The 6,943-nt window shown below is 31.5% G+C and overlaps 1 long non-coding RNA gene across 1 annotated transcript in view; it reads right to left on the reverse strand.

Annotated features, from left to right (window-relative positions):
- Positions 1-5,461: 5,461 nt before the first annotated feature.
- The window catches only part of LOC145248845 (uncharacterized), a 437,292-nt gene continuing 435,810 nt past the window's right edge, over positions 5,462-6,943 (reverse strand). Inside the window, exon 2 of the long non-coding RNA XR_013863418.1 lies at positions 5,462-5,597. This is a non-coding gene — a long non-coding RNA (uncharacterized LOC145248845). The remainder of the gene's footprint in view (positions 5,598-6,943) is intronic.

Genomic DNA, 6,943 nt, shown 5'->3' on the forward strand with positions numbered 1-6,943 from the left:
TAATTTGCATGTTTTATTTTAGTAGTTTCTGTGCCGTATTTAAAAAAAAAAACATTTTCAAAATCAATAAAAATTATACAATAATCAGTCGCTAAAATCCACGACAGAAAAGAAGGTGTATTCATATAAAGCGCAACAGGAACACACAGCTTAACATTTTAAAATGTTTTTTTTTGTTTTAAATTTAAATTAAATGAAGCTAAAATTCATTATTTATTAGTGCGTGCCTTGTGTTTAACTTTTATATTAATTTAAAATATTTTATAAAAATTATCATAAAAGTTATCATTTTTTTTTCTGACAGTGTCTTGCTTACACACAAATATATCGCGTTTCATCTAATATCACACGCATTCTTAGATTATAATTCTTACACGTATTCTAAACTGTCATTTTACCACGGATATAGATGGTTTTCATCAACGATGCTTCGAATTTAATTCAATTTTTTGCCTCGAAATATATCAGCGTCAGCTAAAAGACGGCCGATTCGATCTTCACCTCTATTTTTGTTCTAAAACTGATAAGACATGTTGTCGTTGTTTTTTGTCTTCTGATGTCAAATACGGTTCATACCTTGTCCAGAGGAAATCCCTGAAAGGTACTTCTCGAATCGCGCACTTTCGATATTGCATTATTCAAATTAAACCAGTCGCAAACAATCTACACATTACATTATTATTGATTTACCTGTCAATTTTATTAACCATTATTTTATGTGTTTTTAACGTCTATGATTAGCAACATAATCTTCTTCTCTGAGATACACACACACACACACACACACACATATATATATATATATATATATATATATATATATATATATATATATATATATATATATTAACGCTTTCTAAGATGATGTTTATTGTTACAAGAAACGCTTCTTGAGAAAAGCGGCCACCCTGGTAGAAAAGTGCCCAGTTGAGGGTGAAGGAATTAATGTTTTTAGGCAAATGTTCGATGCTGTTCGTCCAAGGGCTGAGCTTAAAAACGATAAAGATGTCGTGAAACTCCTTTTCCTGTGGGGAAAGTTTTAGGCAGACATTATAACATACATACATACATTTAAATAGAGGGTGAGATTTATATTATGGATTATATGTGAATCAATATATAGTTATGATTTAAACAGTCATAAAAAAATGGCTCGTGCGCAAGCACGAATAATCGAAACCGAAATGTTTAGTGTACGAATTACTCTTTCCTTTGACGTTAATTCCTGAACTATGAAGATGTGTTTATTGTAAGGCTTAAAATCAAGACATGAAACAAAAGCTATTACGCATACACTTTCGTAATGCCGTCGTTCGATCTTAAACTGACAAATTCCTTTTCTTTTTTTTAATGTTCACAGTTATACACGTATTTTCACACTCTTTTTACATAACTCCCATCTTTAAAGTGCATGGATCTGAATACCTTATATATTGTGTTTCATGTCTGTAAATAAATACAAACGACAAAAGAGTTTGGTAGGAAGATTATTTAAACAAATATATATATACATATATATATATATATATATATATATATGCGCATAAAGAAATATTTTAGAAACTGGAAGTGTTTACTATAAAGTTTTCACGCAAATGTTGCGCAAGTTTAAATCATGTAGAATGTGTGCATGCATATATTTACAATTATAGTAAACTAAATCTAAGCATCTCATGAGAAAACCGAAAAAAATAATTACGCAGAATATCTGCATGAACATAATGACACGTAGTAGGTAACTAAAGATCGACACCCCATACGAAAACTGACAAAAACCTAATCTTCTCTATATAAATAAAATGAACTCATTTTTTCCCCTCCGACTTTGACGTTTATAGGACTGCACCTGTATAGATTTGGTGCAGCCGTATCATTCACAAACTGAATCACGACATCTGCCTTATGTTATAGGGTTGTTACATATCAAGGATCTCGCTGATCACAGTTTCCTATATTCTGTCTGGTGAGAGTCCACTGTAAAAATCGGTTACATTTAATGGAAGTAGTAAAGTAAACTCTCTCTACCAAATTCATGCTACCACCGCCACTCACTTACACCGTACCAGAACGTTCACAGGAGACATTTAAAACCGATCACCGGTTAGAATTTATCTAAAAACTGGACTGTACTTACACTGAAACGAACCATGCTTACTTTGCCATTGGTTAGCATAAAACATAAACACAATTTATAAAGCATTTATTATAATAAAATTAGATTCAAACGGAACACAATCCGTTACCTGGAATTGAATTCACAATTACATTACTTCGATTTCGTTATAACCCGCGTGGTTAAAGTTTAATGAAAACCTGAATTGACATTTACGTGAAACGCACCAAACTTCCTTACTTACACAAACACAACTTTCGTTTCGCTCTTTCCTTACGTGCTTTTTTGCTTTCTTTCTTTCTTTCTTTCTTTCTTACCTTTCGTTGTGTTTTTGCTTTATGGGTGATGGTGGTGGGGGTACTTCCCTATCTTTATCTTTCCTTTCGGTCTTTCCTTCTTTCTTTCTTTTCTCTCCATTTTCTGCTCTTTCCATTGTTAAAACGAAACGAAACAACCGGATATTCCAGGTTTTACTTACACTCTATCACTCTACGACTATTACTTAAAAGTAGCATTTACTGCTTTTGGTAATAATTATTAATTGCTTATTTGTTTTGTTTTTCACCCTTTTTTTAGACTAACCATTCTTTAATCTCACTATAAAATCGCTTTTTCCAACTACATTTTAGGTGGGGGGGCATTCCAACCTCCGAAGGGGGTTTGTATTACTGTACACATAGATTCGAAAAAGTTGTCAAAAAAAAAAAAATAATAATACATAACAAATAAATGTTCTCAAAGCCAAGATCAGTTACTTTTCTGCCAAACTGGATATCTTTTTCGTGTTTTTATTCAATGTAATATATTTATTCGGCTCGAAAACCATACAGTGTTTACCGTAAGTATAGAAAAAGGTGTTATAAATAAAAAAATATACAAAATACTATTAAAAACACGCCGAATATATGTCAACCTATGCCGCATTAACATGTATTGAGCGAGTTTTTAACAGTATTTCATTAGGTTTTTTATTTATAACATCTTTTCCCAATTCAATGTAACATGTTTATTCAGCTCAAAAACCATACAGTGTTTACCGATGTATTGGAACATTCGAGATGGCGTCTGATTCTCTCTTTAACACGGTAAGTGTGAGAAAAGATGTTGTAAATTTTGTATAGTTTTTTATTTATAACACCTTCTTCCATACTTACGGTGTTAATGAGGGTGTGAGACGCCATCTTGAATTTTCGAATACATCGGTAAACACTGTATGGTTTTCGAGCTGAATAAATATGTTACATTGAATAAAAACACGAAAAATATATCTATCCAGTTTGGCAGAAAAGTAACTTATCTTGGCTTTGATAACATTTATTTGTTATATATTTGTTTTGTTTTTTTTCACAACTTTCTCGAATCTATGTGTACAGTAATACAAACACCCATTTTGTGTTTTATATAGATAAAGTACAATTGTTGAATGTTACTGTTTGGATTATATTCGTTGGGGGGGGGCAATTAAATAATTAACAAAGATTAAAATGAAGCGAAATTTAAGTTTCCGTTCCAGTTTTACAACAACCGTAAAACAGTGCATACTCAGCAAGATTTATCGTATTTTATTTTTTTTTTTTTTCATAATTAATGATGGAAGTATTTTTCTGTTTATTTTCTTAACATCTGTTAAAAAAAAATAAATAATTTGTACATTCTCTTGAAAAAAAGAATCAAACTTTTCTCTACTTTCACATGTGTTCCATTTTAACAAACTGAGCCACAGCAACGCGTGGCCGGGTACAGCTAGTAGGGAATAAATGAAAATGATTGGTTAATAGGAATATGAAAATTAGCAAGATCTGTAGCAGATGAAGGCGATACCATGGCCATATATACCAAAGTTGTATTTTATTTTTAAGTAAATCGAAAAAAGGCTTGCGTTTTTATTGGTATTCTGGCAAAAATCAAAGTTTAGTATCCGTTATGATGCTATTCTGAAGTTGCTTAGTCATTGGTCAATGGAGGGGATACCCAATAAACTAGTACAAGTATATTGTTGGTCCTTACCATTGCACCCATTTGCCTTTCTTTTAAGGAGCTGCTTTTCCTTCGCATTAAACACGACCTTGTGTCAAGTTTTGCTTTCATGGTGAAGCAAATAAATATCAATAAATAGCAAAAGAGTTTTTAATATGAATAACAATGCATAAAAAGTACAAAATTATATGAGTATATATATATATATATATATATGGTTATTATTTGTTTTTGTTTACGATTTTCTGATTTATGTTATCTATATATATATACAAAAGTGAAAATTTATAAACTCGATATCTCATCGAAGCTCCATCCTTTGCTCAAAAAATATGAGAAAATTGGCCAAAAACGTTAACTTTTTCACCCCGAAATCGACAATTTTCGACAGGGGGGGTCAAGAAAAACGGTCCTTTCGTGACAATGACCGATTCTACGCATGCGTTAGATGACGTCGTGACCTGATTTACTTTAAATACTTGAAAAACCGAACAAATTTCATGTACGTCATGTTAACTCAGTGGGTTTAGACCTCGGTTCATTATCTAAACGTTTTCGGTTCGAATCGTGTTGTGAGATTTTTATTTTCGATTTTTTTAATTTAAATATTGAACCGGTGTTATTTAAGCCATTTTTAACGTAACGTTCGTTTTTCTGCTTATTCTTAGCAACACACAAAAAAATCCGGGTACCCACCCATTTTTTAAATTTTAATATCGAAACAAGCTTATTTAAGCCATTTTTCACGTGTTCGTTAATGTTTTTATCGTTCGTTTGCCTTAAGTTAGTTTTTTTGTGTGTGTTTTTATTGTTTGATCGCCGCAAATGTACGTTGTAGCACCTGCTAATTTCGGTTAATAAACGTCAACTTAATACACTTATCAATTCATCTCTTCCCGTGGTCGAGATGGTTAGGTCGCAGGTTTTTTTTCCATTCCCTTTCCACCTCCGCGTCAAACGTACCTTTATACTAAAACTATTTTTTTCTTTTACACCTCCAAACAACCGGTCAACGTTTTTTTGTTAACAGGGTTATTTCAATCTATCCCCCACCAACACACACCTCCAAACACCCGGGCAACGCCGGGTACCCCCGTTAGTTTATAATAAAGCGCATTCTATCTAAATCCTAGTTGGGAATAATTTATATTTATTTACAAATTTGGTACCTCTAAATTGAAAACGGCATATATATATATTCTTTAAAATAAAAATATACTGACCCGTGTTTCCTTGAGTCATCCAGCGCTGAATCTAATGTTATATATATATATATATATATATATATATATATATATATATATATATATATATATATACACGATTGTTTCTTATTTATAGCGATTATTAGTCTATAAATGCTTACGTGGTTTGGGATTTCTTTGTCTTGAATACATTAATGTAAAAATGATAATAGTAAATCTTACCTTAAAAGGATGTCTTTGAATTTCCTGGTATTCCACAGGTAAGTTCCAGATTTCTGAGCACATCATTCTCCACAAGCATCCTAGAAAAGGATATGAAAAAATAATTTAGTGTATGTTAATCATACCGACTATTATGTCTGCTTCAAGATTACATGAGCTGCATGCCTGTCAAACGGTTCGAAAATGAGTGACAGAACCTAACTTTTCGTTTACCCTTTTCCAAGAGCAAGCCAGGCATTAAAATCTTTAAACTCATTCCAAAAGTATAAATACCCAAGAACTGGGGATGTCATGGACACTAGCCAGATATGTGTTCTCTAAAATACTGCAAATAAAAAGAATATCAGTCGAGCATCCCCACACTCTCATTGTCTGTACCATTTCTGCTCCGGGGTAATGGACGATTTAACTATTTGATTAGCTGTGTATTTATATACAGCTTCCTATTTCCTTAACTCAAAGAGTTTTTGAGCTACGAAAATGAGGGGGGAACCGTTTAAACGGGCGATCATGTGCGTTTCACATTTTTTTCTTTTTGCATAGTCATTAGCGTTATCTATAGACTTTTTGCCAGCGATGAACAACAGCTGCGCATAGGTGTGCGGAAGGGGCTTTATCATACGAAAGTCTTTCAAAAAGTAAAGCCTTATTGTACTGCCAATGTAAAGGCTGTGAAGACATTAAAACATGCGACCTAATCTTCGGAAAATATTTTTATGTATAATCATCACCACCTTCAGTGTAGTTTTTCCAAGAATTTAATGACGTATATCTGCTTTTAACGAATGTCTATGGCAGAGATTGCTTTATTAGTGCCTCACATTGTGAACATATGCGATTCTTTAGTTTAATAATGATAACGATGCAGTTTGTAATCATCTCAGACTCTCACTCGGAATAAAAATAAAAGCATTACTTTTGTAAAGCCCCTTTCTATTTAAATAAATATTTTAATTTTACACCATAATATTTATAGCATGAACTCTGCCTACCTGTGCTCATCTACATTTATTAATTAGCTAAGAGGCAAGTTATGTTAGAGGACCATATATATATATATATATATATATATATATATATATATATATAATAAAAAGTTACAATAAGTTTACTAAGGTAATCAAAATGGTAAACTTAAAATATATTATAAATATTAAAGAGTTAATATTTACAAGTAAAATAAACTCAGCAAGATATAAAAAGCTCAATAAAACCGAAAAGGAAATAGAGCTTATAATATGAACTTTTATTATTTTATATACATTTATATATATATATATATATATATATATATATATATGTATGTGTGTGTTTGTGTGTATATATATATGTATATATATATGTATATATGTATGTATATTTATAACAGACGCCCCATTTCTTGAACTTGGCCATTTATTTATTCTTCTGATCAGTTTTCTTAATT

Source organism: Euprymna scolopes, chromosome 27 (assembly GCF_053919585.1).
Source record: "Euprymna scolopes isolate OS-2025 chromosome 27, ASM5391958v1, whole genome shotgun sequence".
Lineage (NCBI taxonomy): Eukaryota > Metazoa > Mollusca > Cephalopoda > Sepiida > Sepiolidae > Euprymna > Euprymna scolopes.